General features: G+C 40.0%; 1 protein-coding gene and 1 long non-coding RNA gene across 2 annotated transcripts in view; one reads left to right on the forward strand and one right to left on the reverse strand.

The window, feature by feature from the left end:
• The window catches only part of LOC107381065 (rho GTPase-activating protein 6), a 135029-nt gene that overhangs the window by 41460 nt on the left and 71821 nt on the right, over window positions 1-21748 (forward strand). The gene's annotated exons all lie outside the window — the stretch shown is intronic.
• LOC139062768 (uncharacterized) lies at window positions 8523-10535 on the reverse strand. The gene is made up of 2 exons (XR_011516315.1): window positions 8690-10535; window positions 8523-8623 (listed from the first exon to the last, which is right to left on the reverse strand). It is a non-coding gene; the product is annotated as an uncharacterized lncRNA (long non-coding RNA).

Consider the following 21748-nt stretch of genomic DNA (forward strand, 5'->3'; position numbering starts at 1 on the left):
ACAAACTTATTTTTGCATTAACACTGAATGTGGAATAACCAAATTACACACGAGCAAGTCAGTTTTAAATAAAAGGCATCAGTGGTATTCATTACTTGTGGTATAATCAGCATTTTTAAACTCTATTCAGGATTTATGTTTTCTTGTTGATTATTCTTTTTTTTATTCTCCTTTTTTTCTCCTGTAATAAGTGTCATCGCTGCTGTGACGTCTAGCTTTCCCCACTGAGGAACAATAAAGGGATTTTCTATTCTATTCATCTATCTGCAGCCTTTCCACTTCCTGTTTACTGTAGGTTAAATCTTTTCTCACGAGCCAACAACAAAATAAAAATATTATTTTATCTCAAATGAAAATGCAACATCTCACCTGTTAACTTTCATGTTTTGGAGCAGAAAAAGAGCATAAAACCAAAATATTTAAAGCTCAGTTTGCTCCACTGGTTTACTGTGATGCTCACCTGTTCCAGCCAGATACCTGCATCATGGGGTTGTTCTGAGCTGAGGAGGAGACTCCTGTTGTTTTGTTCATCTTCATCATAATAACGACAACATTAGATGACAACAGGTGCTCACATAGGTTTGTGCTGATGAACATGGAGAGCGTCTGAGCAGCTTGACCACGTCGCTGTGTGTCGGGGAGGAAAAATAAAAACTACAGCAGCCACAGAGTCATGCTGATTTGAGCGTGTCGCTGCTCGCTGGAGTTATATCAGCTCTGTCTGCAGGGCCGAATGATCATTGCAGGGGCCCCTGGGCACAATGTTTTTCTTTCTCTGTTCTCTCTCTTTTCTCCTCTTTTTCTGTCCCTCTTCCTCAGCGCTCCTGTCTTCTCTTCTGTCAAACAACAACAAAAATGTTGTTAATCTGTGGGACAGTGGGGGCAAGAGTCTGCTGTAAAAGAGATCCCACTGTCAAAGTACAACAGAAAGTAATGCAGGATTATTTAAAAGATTATACAGTTATTGAAAAGTTTGCAAAGATGAAATATCTGCATGTTTTTTGTTTGTCTCCTGTCTCATTCCTCCTCTTGTCTCCTGTCTCATTCCTCCTCTTGTCTCCTGTCTTCTTTCTTCTCTTGTCTCCTGTCTCATTCCTCCTCTTGTCTCCTGTCTTCTTTCTTCTCTTGTCTCCTGTCTCATTCCTCCTCTTGTCTCCTGTTTCCTTCCTCCTCTTGTCTCCTGTTTCCTTCCTCCTCTTGTCTCCTGTTTCCTTCCTCCTCTTGTCTCCTGTCTCATTCCTCCTCTTTTTGTCTCCTCTTGTTGGTCTCCTCTCTTGCCTTCAGAAAAACTGCTTTCTGGCCTTTCTATTAGTAAATTCATTTACAATGTCATCAAAGTCCAGATTCCTGATAAACTGAGATTCTGTATCCATCAGTGACGGTGCACTGAGGTGCTGTCTAGTTTGTGTTGTTCTCAGTTAATTTTTTATTCTTGCCATTTGTGAAAATGATCGTTCCCCTTCACAATTTGTAACTGGTAGAGTTAGAAAAATCTGCAGGGTCACAAACACATTAGGGACGATGGACTGTAGACTATTTTTTAGCCCGAAAATGATCCTGGTTCTACGTATATTACATTATTTATGTGGACTCTGCTGGTATTATTTTGAGCTGAGAGGCACAGAGCTCTGATCATTGACGCGCTCCAGACAGATGCGTCCTGAGCACGGCCACAGTAACATTATCAAAGTGTCGCTACCTCAAAAACAAATTTAACACGCAATTGTTCATGTCGGCTCATATCCTTTCATGCTTTCTGCCTTTTATTTGTGTCTGGTGCGTTTCGCTGCTGCGGAGCAAGCGCATCACCGGTTTCATCGTCCGGTGACTTCACCGCACCGGTGCGAACAGCGCGCGGCGCGCACTCCGCTGTATTTGTGGTCAGTAGATCTTTTAGAACTGCAGTTCAAAGGTAACTCGTAAGGTGAATATATATGATGCCAGGTAGCAGTTTTTCTTTAGGATTGAGAGGAGATGCAGGAAGATAATAAACAGACAGGACAGAAAAACAGTCAAAGGAAAAAAATATTGTGTATACTCGTCTCTTTTTTTTGTTTAAATCTTTTGAAAATAAGAAAAAAAAATCCTAGCAACAAACTATGTATTGGCGTATATGTAAGATGTATATAGCGAGGTCAACTTTGTGGCATTGCAATGAACTGATGAACTGACCAGGGTTGAATGCCATCTCTCACCCACTGATCACTGGAGACAGGCACCAGCTCCACACAACCAAGCAACTACTGCAGAAGAGTGAATGGTTAACGTTGCCTAAGCTTGTCCTTCATGAATGAACAGACGCTCTCTTTTCAACACTCAGAAACCATCAAAGGCTCTTAAAACAGGCATTAAATTATCTCATAGGTTAGTGTGACCCAACAAAAGAAAAAGGCAGAGCAACACATTGTGTTTGAGTGTGGACTGTAGCACGGTACAAGGTGTTGGGAGTGTTGGTGGAGCCAACAGGGGAGTCGAGCATGGATTCCAGCTGCATTCCAGAGATAGAAAAGGAGATGGGATGGATTTGTCAACCCCCACCCCCTGTCCTGCTTACACTACTTCTTCATCCTTCACCTCCCACCAATCACACACACACACACACACACACACACACACACACACACACACACACACACACACACACACACACACACACACACACACACGTCTGCTAAGGCTCATGCTGAAGTGCATGACAATACTGTCTGGGAAAAGAAAACCCTTTTGGGAATATGAAACCTTATTTCGGATTTTGAGGGGGCATATTTGTGGGTTTTGTGTTGGTTTCAGTTTTTTTTTTCATCGGGAGACTCTGATAACTGCAAATACCAAACCCTGATAAAATAATATCTTATTTTACGACAACGTGTAGGTCAACCAGTGATGTTAACATTCTTTAACATTACTAGTTATTTATGTTTTAATAATCATTTTAAACCCAAGGTATTTTAATGACTTGTATGCACTTCTTGACCTCAATGTCATGTTTAAATCAAACACTTTCATGTTGGGTTTGGTGAGGTTTAAGTGAATTCCTGCTATGTAGAAACACTTGATAGCAAAAATAATAATAATATGCATATTTGATCTCACGGTTAAAGGAGCGAAAAAATTACAAAACAGTCTATTGTCTCAGTCATGTTGGAAGAAAGGTTATACTGAAACAGATTCTTTTTTAATTTGGCTGGGCGTTGTCAGTGTTTCTCCTTTTGAAAATAATAGAAAATGAAATAAAGTTACCATTTACAATCAGTTAGTTTCTGAGGTTGCTGATTCTGCGCCCAGCTAACGCGGCACTGCAGGCATTTTTAACTCAACACCGACAGGCAAAAAGCTCCAGAGTTGTTTAATGAACTGAAGCCAGTAAACAGGAGCGACCCAGAATTTATTTCTTGTACCCCTAAGAAGCCACGGCATCTTTTTGTTTAATATTTCTCTAATATTGGGTGAAGCAGGCTACAGGCTGATTAGCTAACAATGCTAACTGTGAATATGAAGCAAATAGTCGGCTCTAAAAGCATCTTATGTTACTTTTTAATGACTAACATGACAGTATGTGTGAAATCAATAACAAGTAATGGTTGACAGCAAGTTGGCAAGCAACCTCACTTCCTCTAATGCAGAGGCATATTACGATAAGTGTAGTAAGTGCTTCCAGCGGTAAAACACCCAAGAGTTCTAACATCAGATATGACAGTGTATTTATCTACTTATCAACTTAAAGTGTGACTCATCTTCACTTGTCATCTAGAACCTTCTGGTGCTGATTCATAACTGGCAACAGCCTTGAAACTCATGGAAGGGCAGTGAAGTACTTACTTTTTGTTTAGAAAATTGGGCTGCAGTACCCACATTTGACCAGCGGATGTCAATCTTACTTCATTTCAGCTCAGTGTCCTAGGGGTATGAGTGTCCGCCCTGAGACTGGGAGATCGGGGTCCAAATCCTGGTTGACACTTAGCATTAAGGGGCTGGATTCAGCGTTTAAACCACCAAATGGTTCCCAAACGTAGCTTGGTGTGCAGTTCACCGCTCCCCCAGGGGATGGGTCAAATGTAGAGAACAAATTTTGTACACACATAAAGTGTGTGTGAAACCTATTGGGACTTGAATTTTTATGTTTTTAACCTTTAAACATCTTATGAGTTAGTTGAAAAAAATTTAAGCAATGTACCACAGCTTTAAAGAGATTAAGCTGTCCGAAATTTCAAATTGTGTCAAATGTGTCAAAAGTGGCCCATTTGGCATTATGGTATTAGAATAGATTTTCGATCAATTAAAAACAATAAAGCTCATAGAAACTGGTCATAGAAAAGTTATAGAAATGACCTTTTGTCTCTATACTTAGTCAATAACTTTACCTGAGTCTAAACCAGTTAATTTTTTAAACTAGAAACATAGCAACAGTTTTGTCTTTCATCCATCTTATCAGAGGGATATTGAAAGCACGGCTGTTCTTCGTGAACAGAGCATTCCTAGAAGTTCTCTGTGTTTATACTGCAGGCTAAATATTTATCCTTACGAGCTGAGAAGAACCGAGGCTGCTTGGTTTGACTTCAGTTGAAGGCTGCATTTGTTTCAGTAGGTGACCATGTGCTGCACAGATTACATTCAAGTTATACATAGTGTGCATTGGCAGATTATGCCAGTTTATACGACAATAAAAAAGAGTAATGGAAAAAAATCTGAGGAACACAAATACACTCAAATGCATACGATTAAACACAGATGACAGGTACACATGTGTCGCTTTTGCTCATTTGTTAGTATGTAACGAACAAGTTCAGCTGCGTTTGTTTTATTCCAAAAAAAGGTTAAAAAATGTGAACCGTATTCTATGTTAGGTCGTGAATTTCTCTCAAAATTACTGCATTTAAGTTTGAAGCCTAAAAAATCCATTACATTCTTCTTTGTTTTCCAATTTGCTTCTGAAAGAAGAATTGCCAAGAAAAACATGCAAAGCAAGAAAGGGAAAGGCGTGATAAAGAATGTGATACCGCTCTAGGGAGACAAAGAGAAAGAAGGCTAGTTCTCAGATTGTTTTTCTGAATAAAATTACTGGACTACAGTGAAAAGGGAACCCAGAATGAGCTCTTCATTTGCATCGAGAAGCACCTGACTGGAAAATTCATGAGAAGCTGATTTGCATGGGAAATACAGACAATTGTGACTAGACTGGGCTAATTATCAAAGGGAACAAGAATACTAATACATTCTGTTCACTGCTACATACACATCCTTGTACTTATTTGTAGTCATTTATTTGACTCAATGAGAAAAACAGTAGTTGGTAGTTAAGATTTACGAGAGCAATTCAACAGACACTTGCCATCAATAAGGGAAGGTTAAAAGTGTGGACCACTTGTTTAATCAGTACGTTTGCAGCGGTCTGTAGTAGGAATTGATGCCTTGTAAATTATACTCTTGGGAAAAAAAGCTCTGATGCACAATTTTCAGGAACCACAAACAGTGGCGGCTCGTCTATAGGGGGTGCTAGGGTTCCGGCCCACCAGTCTCACAGGAAGAAGAAAGATATAAATAAAAAAATAAATGAACCTGAAAATTAAACTAAACCATCTATTCATCATACGGACTATTAGTGCTGTGTTTAATCTGCATTTTAATGTAGTTTTAAAATGTTCTCTCACTTATATAATACTTTTGTTGCCTCACACTTTTATCACAACCTTGTGACGTATTTCCTGTTATTTTTTGGGTACAGCAATCTTTACCATAAACCTACACTTTAACTGGCACATGTGTGCTGGATCCTCCTCCAATACAAAGAATAGGAGAGCCTTTGGTTGCAGAAGTCAGTAACTGAAACATTCGCAGAAGACCGGAGTCTCAGTTCTGGATGTTCACCCGGAACTGGAAGCTCTCCACTGGTCATTGTTCTTTTTTTTCAAAATTCTTTTTCTAATTGTTTAGCTCACCATTCTTTGTTCGTGGTAGAGCAGCTGAGTACAGCTCATAGATTTTTATTATTATGGATAACCAAAAATGTATGGAATATGGCGTCGGAGATTTCTAAACACTCTCAGCAAGTAAAACCCAAAACAGTAAGGCATGAGCTCGGTGTGACGTTGGGCCATAGGATTACATGAACCAAGTGGATTTTTTTTTATATGACACAGATCATTATGACCACAAACCAGCAAAGGTAAGACTGAATTTGTGCTTTTGACAGGATGAAATTAGCTTTGTAATGCTTTTCATTTAGTGGCTTATTGCCATTGGGTGTTGTTGAGGTAGAAATTAAAACATGGACTCTGTCATTTCGATGAGCCTCTTCCCGTTAAGTACTTATGCAGTTTACATATATTGCTGAATGTTAAGCATGTTTTCAGGGCAGCCAACTTTTGAACATTTCAAAGAGTGAGACAGGGTCATGGGGTTGGGAGAGGACAATTCGCCGACCGTTTAGAGCGGGGGTGGTTATTTATATTGAGACTTTTTGTGCACCACATTTTATTTATTTATTTCTACTCTGTACAGAAGGGGATTAGAGCCAATGACAAGAAAAAAAAGAAAAGAAAGAGAAATCTTATTTTTTTCTCAGAATTCTGACTTATTTATTCTCAAAATCATGTTTTTTTTTCAGAATTATGACTTTTAATTTCGGAATTCTGACTTTTAATCTTGGAATTCTGACAGGGAATTCTGACTTTTAATCTTGGAATTCTGACAGGGAATTCTGACTTTTAATCTCAGAATTCTGACTTTTAATCCTGGAATTCTAAGAAAAAGTCAGAATTCTTTTTCTTTTCCTTTATTTTTTCTTTTCAGTGGCTCTAATCCTCTTCCGTACCTCTGACTTTACAGAGGGAACTGAACTTTGTTTAATACAAATTTTCTTTTCGTGTGGAAAATTTAACATCTAACCCTCCTGAACTTCTTCACATTATCTATCTATCTATCTATCTATCTATCTGTCTGTCTGTCTGTCTGTCTGTCTGTCTGTCTGACTGTCTGTCTGCAGTAAAGAGTTACAGCTACATGTCACAAATGTCACACAGGAACTTTTAATTATAATTAATGTAAATGTTTTAAAATTCCATCTACGGGTGGGTAATATCATGTCATTCATAATATTACCAGTTATGTTTTCCTGCCAAAAAAAAATCTACCATGTTAAGCTAACTTCATGATGTAGTTGTATCCACTAAACAGAGGATTGTGTTCATGTGGGTCATTAGCATGAAGTTGTTGAAGTTATCAAAGCAAACATGGCTGGAATCAGTTGTACTGTAATCTGTGTCTCTAAGTGTGTGTGCTGCTGTAATGAGTGGATGTCCCCACTGTGGGACCAATAAAAGTTACTCTATTCTATTATATTAATTCATATCAGCCAGTAGGAAAAAAAATGTATGAGGCATTTTGGCCTTTCCAGGCTTCCGTACCAGTAACCTGGTTATGGAGGAAGGTTTTGTCTCACAAACAGGAAAAACACACTGGTGAAGCGGTGAGTTAAAACATTAGGATTCCTAATGTTTTAATTCACCGCGTCACCAACTAATGTAGGAGCGGGAACGTGTGAGTGAGTCATCTCGATAGGAAGCCCAGCTTGCTGTGAGTGAGGATCTGTGGCTGATGAGGGAAAACAAAAGAAAAACATTTGGGACTGAAGCTCCATCAACACCGGCTGGTGACGCGGCTGCATTTCTAAATAAAGCATGTCATTTTGGCGGCGCTCGCAGCTGCAGCTCACGGTTCTGGGAGAACCGGGCATGCCCGTCCCATCAACAGCAGGTGGAGGTCACCGCTCCGCCCATCTCACAACCAGAGCGGAGTAAATCACATCGGCTTAGATTATACAGATGGGATTCTGTGTGTGAAATAATTCCAGTTTAATTATTACTTAAGTGTTGTTTGTGTGCATGTTGTTCTGTAGCTAATGTTATAATTAATATAATCTGTTTTATCATGCCCTACACACTGTGCGTGATGCTCGTTTGGGGAGCGCAGGTTTAGCGTGAGATATTGGAGGTGTGGCGTGAGAGCGTGTGAAGACGGTCAAATGCGTGTGTCTCACGCTCAGTGCGTGAGAGTTGGCAGCCCTGATGTTTTTAGTGATGATATGTGGTCAGTGCATCTGAAAAACTGACTTGCAAAATTGGGCCCCACCAAAAAAAAATTAATTCACCAGCCGCCACTGACTAGAAGTGTGCCACATCAGAGGAGTTTCAGACGACGGAATTTGATGTCTAATTTTTTTATATCTGGACATCTCGCCTTGGATTGGATTGCAGCAACTCGATTCTTCTACTGACTGCATTTGCTCCGCAAACCCTCTCCACAAATGACGCAAGCCTGAAGGAGTTCTTCTGTGTGGTGGAGTTGCCAAAAGTCAGCTTCTACTAGTAGTTCTCTGCCGTTTCCTAATGCTAAACCTTCCCCGTTGTGAGTAAGGATGCGTAAGTCCAGGAATGCTAAGTGACAGTGTAATGTACATCTGTCTGTGTCATGTTGTGTGGTAGATGCCTAACCCACGACATACAGAATCAGTCCACAGAGTCAAAGAAGATCGCAAACAATAATTTATTAGAAAAGGAGAACAGAAGGAGCTGCTAGGAAGTCTAGCAGTATTCGGCAGAGAAGCGAGGTTCGGGTGTGGAGAATCCTGGAGGAACAGGGAGAGTTAGGTCTGGCACTCGGAAATCTGAATGTTGGATCTGATGGAACTTACAGGTTGGAGGTGAGACCTCGTGAGAGAGGGAGGAGGGACCGGTCTGGGGAGGGCAGGAGGCTTACTGGAGGCTGATGAGCTTGGAGTCCAAATGAGGAGGGAGCTGAGCATGAAGGGTAATGGTGATCCAGGAGGGAGGGTGGGCAGCCTGGAGTGGGAAGACCAGAGGAGGACGCTGAGAGACGAGTGGACAGTGAAGAAACCAGGTTGGTAGCAGCAAACGAGGTGAACTGATAGGTGATATCTGCAGGAGGCAAAACAAGCAGTCAAAAACACAGAGATCTCAAAAATCAAAAATCCATAACCCAGAAATTCTCAAAATCAAAGCTTAGTTTGGATTTGGCTGTTAGGAGAAATACCCAAGTTGAGTTAATCATCCAGCGAAGTGAAGGCGTCTCTCAGGAGCTTAAATATCCCTGGCCAGCTAATCAGCAGATTACCTGCAGCCTCCCAACTTCCAGGCACGCCCACCTGCAGAGGAGAGATGAGACTCTACACCAATTAGTGTGTGAAAAAAAACCCAGACCGTGACAGTCTGGCTTTTCAAATCCTAGATCTTTATCATCTATTTTCTATCAGAAGCTAATGCAGGGAATTGGTGTAAGAGACTATTTTCCTGTTCAGCCTGCTTGAAAAAGTAGAGCAGTTATCATCAGAAATAATCATTAAAAAATATTTTTGTGTTTCACACCTTTAAAGTAGCAGAGTCTGCAAAAAGCTCCAGAGTTGTTTAAAAAACTGAAGCCAGTAAACAGGAGCGACCCAGAAGTTATTTCTTATACCCCTAAAAAGCCAAAACATCTTTTAGTTTCACTCTAATATTGGGTGAAGCAGGCTAGAGGCTGACATTGAGCTAACAATGCTAACGGTGAAGTTTAATCAAATAGTCAGCTCTAAAAGTATCTTAAGCTCCCATTCCAATGGCCATCAACTGTATATTACCGTGAAATGTATGTGTGAAGTGAACAATGAGTCAATTGTCATGTTTAACTTCCTCTAATGAGTCAGAACCAAAACAGCAAGCTAACAGCAAAACGGCAAACAACCTCACTGTCTCCAATGCCAAATACATATTACTATAAGAGTGTTAACACCAGATATGACAATGTATTTATCGATTTATCAACTTACTGTGTATGACTCATCTTTGCTTGTCATCTAGAATCTTCTGGCGCTAATCCAGAACAGGCAAAAATCCATGAAATTGATGTATTGAAGTGAGATAGTTACCATTTGTTTATAAAAAAAAAAGGACTGCAGTACCAAATTTGACCACAGGATATTGGTAGCCTAGACACCTAGACAGCCAGTTGCCAGAGCAAATGATTTTGCTCTGCGTGTTGGTCTAGCTGAGCTCCATAGGAGCCTCAACAGGTCTACCATTGGCCTGAGCTGTATTGTGTCATGGTTAAAATGGCTTTGCATCAACTTTGGACTGTTAAGACTTGGGCTTTTCTTTTAGTGAAGAGCAGATAGAGGAACGTGTTTGTTTCTTCTTGGACAGTTTATGGTGGACTGCCCCATTGACTGACATCTATAGAGGTGAGTAGGTCACGTTGTTCATTGTCCAGTAGCTCGTGGACAATTTGTAAGAAAATTGTAGATCCTGCCTCATAACTGAGTTCTGTCTATGGATAGTGGCCAGACAATATATTCACATATATAGGATGACTTGCCAGGCTACCAAATTGCACCTTAAACCATAATTTCATATTGTAGTACTTCATGTGGTGTAGTACTTCACTTCACCAGTTTTAAGTTTTATAAATTTTGATTTAGTAGATACATTTTAAAGCTAGTTAAAGAACACTTAAGTTATTCTCAGTTCTGTAGCATTGCCATAGTATCAAATATGGCAGCTTTTGAGAATTAAATTGTATCCACACACACACACACACACACACACACACACACAAGGTGAATTTTTAAAACGTTGTTTCCTGGAATTACCTAGTCGAAATAAAAGTGTCTGTTTTGGTGAAACAAGATCAAACTAATTTCAATAGAAAACCGATGAAATTCAAACAATCACAATGGCAGATTCACACCAATGACTGTAAAAAAAGATGAACAAACCCACTCACAGGGCGGTTTCCGATCACTGCCACCTGGGCCGTGTCACACGTCTCGTCATCCCCAGACAATCCAAAAATAGGAACAAAGGTGGAGCTGAAAGCAGAACTATGAGGTTCTTACTCCATTGTTTCCAGCTAAGCTAACGGAGGTTTCTGAAAAAAACGCAGTTCAGTGACTCTAACTTGCAGCACCCATCAACCCACCGAGCTGCAGAGTTTCTGTGGTCTCCCTTAGTGAGCTCCACAGGTGTCAAATGCACAGCCTCAGACCACAGTGATCAGATTTGGGCTGCATGAGCCCAGGCGCAGCTCCTCTGCCGCGGTCAGAGATCAGCGGGGCTGATGCACCTGCAGCTCTGGCTGTGAGTCTCCCAGCCCTACCAACATGTTTTATTTCACCCCATTCTGACCAAGTAGTGTTGTGTAAATTCACAACATTGTTCCCAATTCATCCTGCAGAATTTTTATTTTACTTAGTGACAAAAAGAAGCAAAGAATAGTTTGTTAGTACCTCAGCTTAACATCTTTGTCCGATAAATCCACGATTAACATCCTAACATGAACACACAGAAGACATAACGACAGTTCAGAGAGCCTTTTAACATGAGGCGGAGGCTGAAGCCTTCCCTGGAGCTAGCCGCTAGCGCTGATGCTCATGCTACCTGTCAATCAAATCGAATTATTCACAATTTAAAGCATTTAATTACACCTAAACGGAAAAGTTACAAAAACATTCACCCCCATCAGAATTGTCATGACCATAGACTAGACATATTAAACCTAACTTGGTTTTTGAACCAGGCTGTAAACATGTTTATTTCTTCTGTGAAAATGGCATTTTTAACATGGGAGTCAATGAGGATTTGCTGACTTTTGGTGCCAGCCCCTAGAGGATGAGTTTGGAACAGCATTTTTTGTCACTTCTGCATTGGTTTAACAACGTTCAAACTATGAATGCCCCTTGATTCATACACACGATGTGGAAGCAGACACGATAGACAAAATGCAAGGACAAATGAGACACGCTACCCCTCATTTTAAGGAGGCTGATTCACCCTTTTCACATCAAATCACCCATTTGGTTCTGTTGTCCACACTATTCCGAGCTCTCTACTCAAGTATCTTTTGTTCTATTCTAAGTGGATCTGTTAATTTTTAAAACAAAATGCACATTTACATTGTATTTGGCATTGGTTCATTTTGGCCACTTTGCACCTCAGATCTAAGCTCATTTAAACATGATGTCACTTTTAATGTTTTCAGAATGAACCAAACTCTGTGGCTATGGTGCTATGGAAACAAGGGGAAACTATTTTTTATTTGCAATTTTTGCAGCCAGAAAGTGGATGACGAGGCACTAAAATGGAGAAAACCAATGAATTATTTTCCCACAGATTGTTGCAATGTTTTCTCAACTGTTTCAGTATTTTGAAGCAAACATCGAAGGCATGTCTATTTAAACTAGTTAGAGCATAATCAATCAGACTTTACATTACAGAAATATCTTCCCACATAAGAAATACATAATTAAAGGTTTATGATGCTCTGGAAGACATTAGGTGAAATTAAAGCCTGACAGCTGGCAGTGCAAGCATGTATACAAAGACTCCGTCATCCAAATATGCACAACCTTGGTACTGTGCTGTCCAACGCAGCAGGCAAGCTGAGACACCATGGCAACTGTTGTGGCAGAAGACATTAAGGAGGCGTAGGAAGGCGAGGACAGTGGGCAGTTCCTGTCTATGTGTGTGTTTGCATCAGTGTGAACGGGCTGGAGCTAAGGGACAATTTATGAACAAACAGGTTGTTTCGTACCCCTACTGAACTGTACAATTTCCAATTATGTCAATTAAAAATAATAAATGTAATTACCGTATTATTCAAGTGAATACAAAAAGCATTTTTTCATGTCTCCTAAAAGTGTAGTTTACTCAGTTATTCAATACATTTGTAGTGTTCTCTAGTGTAAATCAGTGCCTTATGAGTCATTAAAAAAAGCTACGATGCTCCTGTTCTGATATGAAAACAGCACAATTACTCATTATTATTAATGAAATGAATACACGTTGTTTCTGATTGGCTAACAAAACATGTTCAGCTATCACCAAGACACTCTCCGCTCCCTCTCCTTGCTGTAAATTTTTTAAAAAGGCCTTCCTGTGGGCGGGCGCAAGCCAGAATAGGTGAGGCCATGAATGCAAATTCACAGTGTGACATCACAGTGTGAGGGTTTTCAAATCCTAGCATGTCTCCATCTACTTTTTCACCTTATGAGTTACTTTTGAACTAAGCAGATCAAAGGGATCTACTGACCACGATAATAACAGAATGTGCACTGTGTGGCCGCACTAGTGAGGTGCAGTTATTGGGGCACAGGTTTTGAGCTCCACTGCACCAGAGCGCGTCAGGCACAAATAAAAGACAGAAAGTACCAGAGAATATGAGTGGCTTGCATGTTAATTTTATCGTTTTGGTGGGGCCACTTTGAGAATGTTACTGGACGCAGCTTTCTAGAGAGCATAATCAGTGCTCTTCATTCTCTCTGCTCAAAAGAATCCCCGGTATGCCGAGAGTCGATATTAATAATGTAAGGTTGAAACTGGATATTTTTTCTGGCTCCCCCCAGGTGTGTAAGTTGTGGGCTTCTAAGGGAGCGCATTACCCTTTCAGGAGAGCCCTGAAAGGGTGATGGTGTTAGCTTAGCTTCCCCGTAATTCTAACTCTGTGCGTAGCAGCGAGTATGCCATATTGTTCGTTGTCCAATAGCAACGAACAATATGGTTGTTTAAAAGAAAACTTTAGATTCCGCCCAATGACTGAGCTTGGTTTGTGGGTCATAGCCAGACTGGATGGCTTGCCAGGCTAGAGTTTCTTAGCAAAATCCAACAAAAAAGTTGTGATATCCTTACCTTGTAGATACTCAAAAAAATTTTTGTGGTTAAGTACTTTATTGATAGCAATTTTCTCAATTTCCTCAATGTGAACTGAATACTATGGAACTTTCTTCAAACAGTTGGGTTGAACACCATGTGTACTGCCAAGCACCATATTAATGTTCTATAATTTAAACCAGGCATGTCCAAAGTGCGGCCATGGGGCCAGTTCTTGCCCTCAGAGTGATTTTTGTGCAATACCCCCCCCCCCCCCCCCATTTTTAAAATCACGAATTTTGCCACTCCACTACACTGTTACTGTAGTGACACTTTGTACCATTTCATAAGAACTTGTGATAAAAAAAAAGTGAAAAACAATTTTGGGGTCCATAAGGACTATTAATTCATTTGACAACTTTGACCCTTGTATTTAAAAGTTTAGACGACCCTGGTTTAGGCCAAACTAAAATAAAATGTCTATACATCCCTTCCAGTTCAAACCTAAAACTTTTTGAGGCATTCCAACATTTTTTTTTAAATTTCATTTTCTTTTGAAAACAAAAAAATTAATCTAAGTCCAGTGACTCATAACGAAATATAAAACACTCAAGAACATTTTGTAACATTTTCGAAACACTAAGAATGTCCGGTGAAACACCAGCTTCACCTTTTGAGTTATCTGGTCATTTTTTTAGCTCTGCCATACCCCTATTTTCTTATTGTTTTTCCAATAAATTGCATATTTCCATAATTGAAATAGCCTACAGGAAAAATCCTTCACTGTAAATATGCAGGTGGTAAGTGTTGCATTGCATTTAGATAATATCACATTTCGCAATGAGTCTTGTTGCATTTAGCATTCTTTGCCTGCAGGTCAGTACCAAAGACGCAAAGTCTAATGGAGGTGGAAAGGAAATTCTTTCCTGCTATCTCAGCTTTCTCCTCTTTCACCTTCTTTTGTGTCTGTTTGCTTTCTCGACGAAGTATGGAGATTTTCGGACACACAAGTTGGCCTGTTGAAAGAAGCATTTAGATTGAATCCAGACCCAAGCCATCGTCACTTTCCACGCACATGATTTTGTGTTTGTGTGTCGTATTTAGAGGACGTTGAGTGATCAGTTCTAAAAAAAGAAGGCTTCTCTACTCGACGAGGGTCATTTCTCAAGTTCACGACCCTGAACAAGACGTATCTGTTAGTTTGTTTTCATTTGTTTGCATTCACCATTTACCTTCTGAGTAATGCAGCGGGGGTGAACATATGTTTCTGTCCATTTCTTTCTCTATTTTGGCAAACACAGACTTATGCACACATTCCCCACTGCTGAGGTCATCCTTCAGACTTGCTTTGTAAACCTCCTGCTTTAAATTTGGTCAAATGTGCTTAGTTCTCCTCACTACCTCTTTAAAAACCACATGCAATTTGAAGTTTGTGTTAAAAGGAGACTTGATTTTTATTTGGTAATATGAAGGAATACATTCCAGTCGTTTAGTTTGTTTTTAACCTAACTTCCTTTTACCATAAAGTAAAGTAGCGTTTGAAGATGGAAGACGTGAAATGTCTGGTTTATTTCTTGAGTTTCATTAAACAGATTTACTGGTCCGTCCATCAGAATGCTTTCAACTTAAAAGAAGTGATTTTTAACAACTCAGATATTCTGCTTTTGAAAAGACAAAGCTGCACCTTCTGAAAAATCGATTGCCAAATCCACGAACCTCATCTGAATATTGGATCCAACTGCTAAAGTACTTAGCATGTGTTTGTACCTAAATATTAGTATGAAAGCTTATTAAGTCTCCGTGTTGGAAAGAACTTGAGATTAGAATCTAAACAGATGCTAATACTTATTCTTGTCACTCATCTTTCACAAATATTCAAGTAGCTCAGCCTCCAGATTGACATTTGAAAGTAGGGAACAGACACGTAAACACAAACGGGTCGAGAAAAATCCCGAGGCTAATGTCTTAGTGGATGTGGAAATTTGTTCCAGCCTTAACACGCCTAAGCCGCATTTGCTGCGCACTTCCAAACTTGTTGTACCAGCTCGTTGTAAATACACACGTACAAATAAATGCTCACAGGTTTCACTTCAAGATTATTTTTCTTTTGTCTTCCGTCCATTGAGCTCTGGAGTCGATGTAACAATAGCTGCTGCTTTGCATATAAAGCTCAGTTCATGGTTCCAGCACTACAGAGATGTCTGAACCAGATGCAAATCCTGTTGACCAACTCTTAGACGTTGACAGCCCCACATAACGTAGCAATGGAGGGTATTTTTGGATGTTGTTTTTCGATCCTTTACGTCCAACAAGCGAAGAATAGTCTGTTTGTCAGGCTGTGGTCCTGATTACAACCAGTGTTGCCACAGTTACCTTGAAATAGTCATTTGATTACTAACTACTGATTACTCCTTCCAAGAGTAATTTAGTTACTTTACTGATTACTTTATGCTGAAGTTACTCTATTATTTTCAATAGCTGCCAATAACTAAACACATTGCCGCAACATGAAAACCAGCTATCAGTTTTGCTTTGCCCGTGCAATGTGTGGGGCAGTATGCTAAAAGCTAGCATCCTGCATGACCACACACACTAAAATCCAAAATTACTTTGAGAAACATCGCTGAACAGCCGAACGGCACTGGGGTCCCATTCCTTGGAATGCAATAGCTACTTGTGGTGCAAAATTAACACCAACCAAATATAGCACAATCAGAACACTGAACAAGAGGCAAATAACAGCCAACACAAACCAAACAAAAACAAAACAAAACAACAAAACATCTGAAAACACACCAAAATAAGACAAAACAACTGTAAACCAGGTAGCCAGGTTTCCAGTTGTTTGTTCTATTGTGGTGTGTTTGTTGGGGTTTTGTTGCCAGTGCAATTTTTGGTTGGTAATAATTTTACTGTGCCGTCCTGTCATTTAGTGGCTTAATATGCTCCATGCTTTCGTTCTTTTTTAAACACAGAAACAGTTTTGTTTACCTGTTTGTAGCTACGGTTTCGCCGACAGCTGCCGGCTTCTTCAGGCTGACGCTGTCGGCGAAACTGTAGCTACAAACAGGTAAACAAAACTGTTTCTGTGTTTAAAAAAGAACGAAAGCATGGATTTACAAAGACACAGCAAGAACACACCTAAGAGGCTTAATATGCTGCACCTGCTTGTTCTGAATACAATATACTTGCTGTTGTTGGTTACACGTGTCTCGGTATTGTTGTTGCTGGTTTGCCAGCATTGCAAACCACAAAAACGATTACACAAAAACAGTAACCAGCATAGCGTCTTTGACTAGTACATTTCATTTGATTACTGATATGGAAATAGTAACGTATTCATTTAGCCGTTACTGCAAAAAGTGGTCATTTTAGGGTAACATGCTAAGTAATGCATTACTTGCATCACTGTGTACATCATGGTGATGCCTGTATATAATTGTATTATTGTTCAACTGAAGCTGGCTGAAAAACGTCATTAATCAATTGACTTTTTGTCTGGCGCACAGTGTGGTCATCTCGATGCAGTGGAGGACATTACAGGAACCAGCAAAGGCACAAAGGCAGAATCAGTCCAAAGTTTGGGATCAAAAGTGCAGCTACACCATCAACATATAAATATTGGACAATGGGTTTCCATAGCTCCAATAACACATTTTTCAAGATAAATAGGAGGTGGCCACCACCGCCATTTTGACCGTGTCACAGGTTCCGTCAAGCCCAGACAATTCCATAAAAGGGAAGAGAGGAGGAGCTGAGGGTGGGGCTGTAAGGCTGGGATCAACTGACGACACCCGGTCGAACTAGCTACAAGCTAACCTGAAGCTAACCCAAAGCTAACGCGGAGGTGGGAGCTAAGCTAACGGAGGTAGCAACTTAGCTACAACCGGAGTTAACTATGCACAACACCAGAGCTTCTGAGTCAGAGATACGCCGGGCTGACCGCTGGGTAAAACCGGGTGGAACACAAAGGTCTCCCGAGACCTCCACAAGCTGGCAGCCGCACAGCAGACAAGCGCCGCTGCAATCTGAGATGCGCAGAGCTGCAGCTGGGGAGAGGTGGGTGGAAAGGTTTCCATCCCAGAGCTCCACAAGCCGGCAGCCCGCGCAGCAGACAGGAGCCGCGATCAGACAGAGATGCACCAGGCTGCAGGGAGGGGAGAACCGGGTGGAAAACATTGGTTTCCATCCGATAGCTCCACAAGCCGGCAGCCCGCGCAGCAGACAGAAGCCGCGATCAGACAGAGATGCACCGAGCTGCGGGGAGGGGAGAAACGGGTGGAAAACATCGGTCTCCCGAGAGCTCCACAAGCCGATAGTCGGAACCCAGCTGCACCAACATGTTATATTTCAACCCATTTTCTAAAGTGCAGCATTATGTTAAATGCACTGGGTTTTACCCTATTACATTTAAATTTCATGGTTAAACAGTACATGTTAAAATCTAAGCTCAGCTCGGCAGTGAACTAAAATACATAAATATAATTTTACTTACCGAAAAAAATGAAGTGGAGACTCCTTGGACGCTCTATTAGTGCAATTAATACCACAGCAAGTCATTTTGTCCAACAATTACACAAATAATATCCAAAAAAGAATACACAAACACAGAGACTCAAAATCCTGAAACCAGGACAGGCCAGACCGAGGCTCTACTGAGGGATTGCTTCAATTTTTGAGCCGCATTGTGGGGGCTTGAGCTACACGCAGATTGGCTAATGCTAAAGCTAACGGGTAGCAGTCTCACGATCAAGTGGCACACAGAAAAATATATGATGATCGTAAAACTAAGAAAGAATAAACTCTACAAGCGGATGAAAAGTCCCCACCATCCTGTTTATTCTGCATCCTGCAGCGCTACGGATCAGAACCACTGCAGACACGTGACACATTACTGCTACAAGTCTGCTCCACATACGGGAGCAGGAAGTACAGAAAGCCGTCGTAGTATATAATTCACAAACGCTTCTATCTTTGAACATAATTTGAACTGGATAATAATCAGAGTCAGCCCGTACATAACATGCCACCATTACATTGTTAGCAGCAGAAATTAAATGTTATTACCATTTCCAACACAAATGCATGTTAATGAAATGCATTCTATTTTACTGGATATATTTATGTGTTATTTTGACTAAGATAAGTGTTATTAATACAAACCTAAAATATTACTGAAATGTAGGTCAAACATTTAAAAATATTTTTAACTATAAATATCAGATGGGAAAATGGGAACTAAACACCAATCTAATGCATATTATTGAGCCTTTTATAATAAGTCTGTTATTTCAGCCTGATAATTTAGTTGTTTTGTTTCATACTTTTTAGCAGCAAACCAGTTTTGTTTCACTTGAAACATTGTCAAATGGAATATTCTATTAATCAACAGAAGCTTAGATTAGAACACTTAAGGAAACAATATTTTGCCTTTAAAAAAGTGAGGCAGTTGATTGCACTGAGTATGCATGTGCTGGCGCATGGTCAGGATGGTACCACCTCTGCCTCCATTTGAACAAGGAAAAACCCTGGATCTATGTCACACTGTCACTTAACATTCATAGATTCACCCATCTTGACTCACGACGGTGCAGGTTGTTGTTGGTTTAGCGTCCAGGAAACAGCAGAGACTGGCCAACTAGCAGAAGCTAACTGTTAGCATCAGCAACTGCACCACACACAAGAACTCCCTCAGTCTTGTGTTATTTGTGGCGATTAAACATCAACGTCAGAGAGCAAACAGTCAGTGGTAAAGTCAAGTTTAAAAAAAAGTGTTGTGTTGCTGTTAGCCAATCAGAAGCGAGATGTCCAAATCAGGTAATAAGACTCCAAATTCGGAATCTACTTTCTCCTCCAGCTGTTGATATTAGCGTATTTGGTGAAACTTGTGAGGTAGAAACTTGCCCTTTGTAGTGAACGTACAGTGCGTAGCTATGTGTAGCTAGCCAGCTAACAAACAACAAGGCTTACTTTTCTTATCTGAAGATCTTTATAAAAGTTTTATCACCGTAACTGCAATAAACAGAAAAATACATTACTAGCTAATGTACACATCTTAGAATCGCACTTAGCGAGAATGAGATTCAGCTGCTGTTAGAGACAAATTAAACGAGGCACTTTTCCTGTTATTAATTTAAACTCAAATAGTTATTATTTTACACAGAAAATGTTTACAATTTAGGCACGTGTGATAGTAGAAATGTGATGTTCGTAACTTAAAATGATTTTGTTTTCTTTTTCCTTTGAGAGGGGGACACAGAACATATCGTTGTCGGAAATGAAGTGTCCGACAATATCGGTATATCGGTAAAACAAGCCGATACTGAGCATCCCTAGTATTTGAATATGAACATAGTTAGAGAGTAAGATGGCGCTCGCGCGGGTGCATGCTGCGAGCTGCTCGTCCTCTTTATGCAGTGGTTGTACTAGAATGTTTCACCTTTTTTTGTAATTTGTATTTTGTAATTTGAATTGCTTTTATTTTTGAATTGCTTTTATTTTTGATTTATTCAATATATTTGTACTTCTACTGTACCGTGTTCAGCGCCTTGGGCTTCCTGACAGGATTGCGGAAGGCGCTTTATAAATAAAGCTTTGATTGATTGATTGATTGATTGATTGATTGATATTTATATATTATTATTTATTTCACATATTAAGTGCCTTTAATGATTTCTAAGTAAATGTTCAAATTTCCAATTTTAAATTTATAGCTATTATGGCTTTATTATTCAATATTACATGGAGGTGGGTTTGATATAAACAATTTTAAGGACCTTAAATGACAAAAAATTTAATGTTATTTTATATTAAAAAAAGAGAGAAACAAAAGAAGGTTTCAAAATGGATTTTGGATTTGGACTGCACTCTATTTTATTGGTGAGCCATTTGTTGAGTCCTTGTAGTAATCCCCATTAAATGTCTAAAACCAGAAGAAAGCATGGAAGCATTGCATTGTGCACGTTCAAAAAGACTGAATTTGTTAGGAAACATGTGCAGCCTCCTTTAGTATTTGTACAATTTGTCTCAGTCCAAACATGTGACACCAGAGACAGAAATGTGTGTCCAACATGCTGGGATATGCTTCATAGCTTTAATCAAACTAAAAAAATACATGGCCGATGCTTAGCTTTTAAATGTCACTGAACAAAATTTCTCGACAATTTCCATCACGTAAAGTTACATTCCAGACCTCATAGAGACGCGGCCTGATAAGGCCGTCTTGTGTACAAACAGGTTTTCTGTCTCTGGCAGTCTTTTAGCACAAGTGTTTTGGTGATGCCTCTATAAGATACACTTCACAGTTTCACCTTAGTTTACGGCTGAGTCGACTCTTTTTGTTATCTCCTCGCTTTACAATAAGTGTCCCTTTTAACTCCTTTGCATTCTTTAAATGGTTTTACAACAATCTGATAAGCTGGAAGGGATCCAGCTTCTGTAAGTCGTCAACTCATTCACACATTTGGTGGACTGAATTAAAGAAAAGAGCCTAGTGTCTTGTTTTGGAACAAAAAAAAAAAGAGAGAAAGAGGCAGATGGTTTTCATTAGCCCTTGCTAAGTAAGTGTGCATGTGTGTGTGTGTGTGTGTGTGTGTGTGTGTGTGTGTCTTGATAAAACGGGGTTGTCTTCCATTTGTTTTTCCTAACTTCTGTTTTTTATGAGGATGGATGCGAGTAGTCTTCTGACACAGATTGCCTAACACTAGTTACACATCTGATGGCTCATTTAGATTTGTCCAAAGGTTGAATGACCATTTCACTGCCATTTTTAACAAATTACAGACTATCTTCTACCACCTTTCTAGAGATGTCTTGAACTAAGACAATCTTATGTTCTGAATTTGTGGATTCTTAGCTGTTTTGGTCAAACATTGAAAAGAATGTTATGTGTGATGTGTTAGAGCTTGCAGAATATGTTGGGGGTGAGTCAACTATTGCAACATCAAACTTCCGCTTAATACCCTTTTAGAAGACACACCATGCCGACACACCAGCGTAATACTGCTGCCACCGTGTGTCTTAACAATGAGCTGTGGCAGCATGGCGATGAGACAATTTTGAGGCATTCGTGCCTCCATGTTTGGTAGTGATATTGCCGCAATGCCAGACTTGTG

The sequence above is a fragment of the Nothobranchius furzeri genome, chromosome 14 (genome assembly GCF_043380555.1).
Source record: "Nothobranchius furzeri strain GRZ-AD chromosome 14, NfurGRZ-RIMD1, whole genome shotgun sequence".
Lineage (NCBI taxonomy): Eukaryota > Metazoa > Chordata > Actinopteri > Cyprinodontiformes > Nothobranchiidae > Nothobranchius > Nothobranchius furzeri.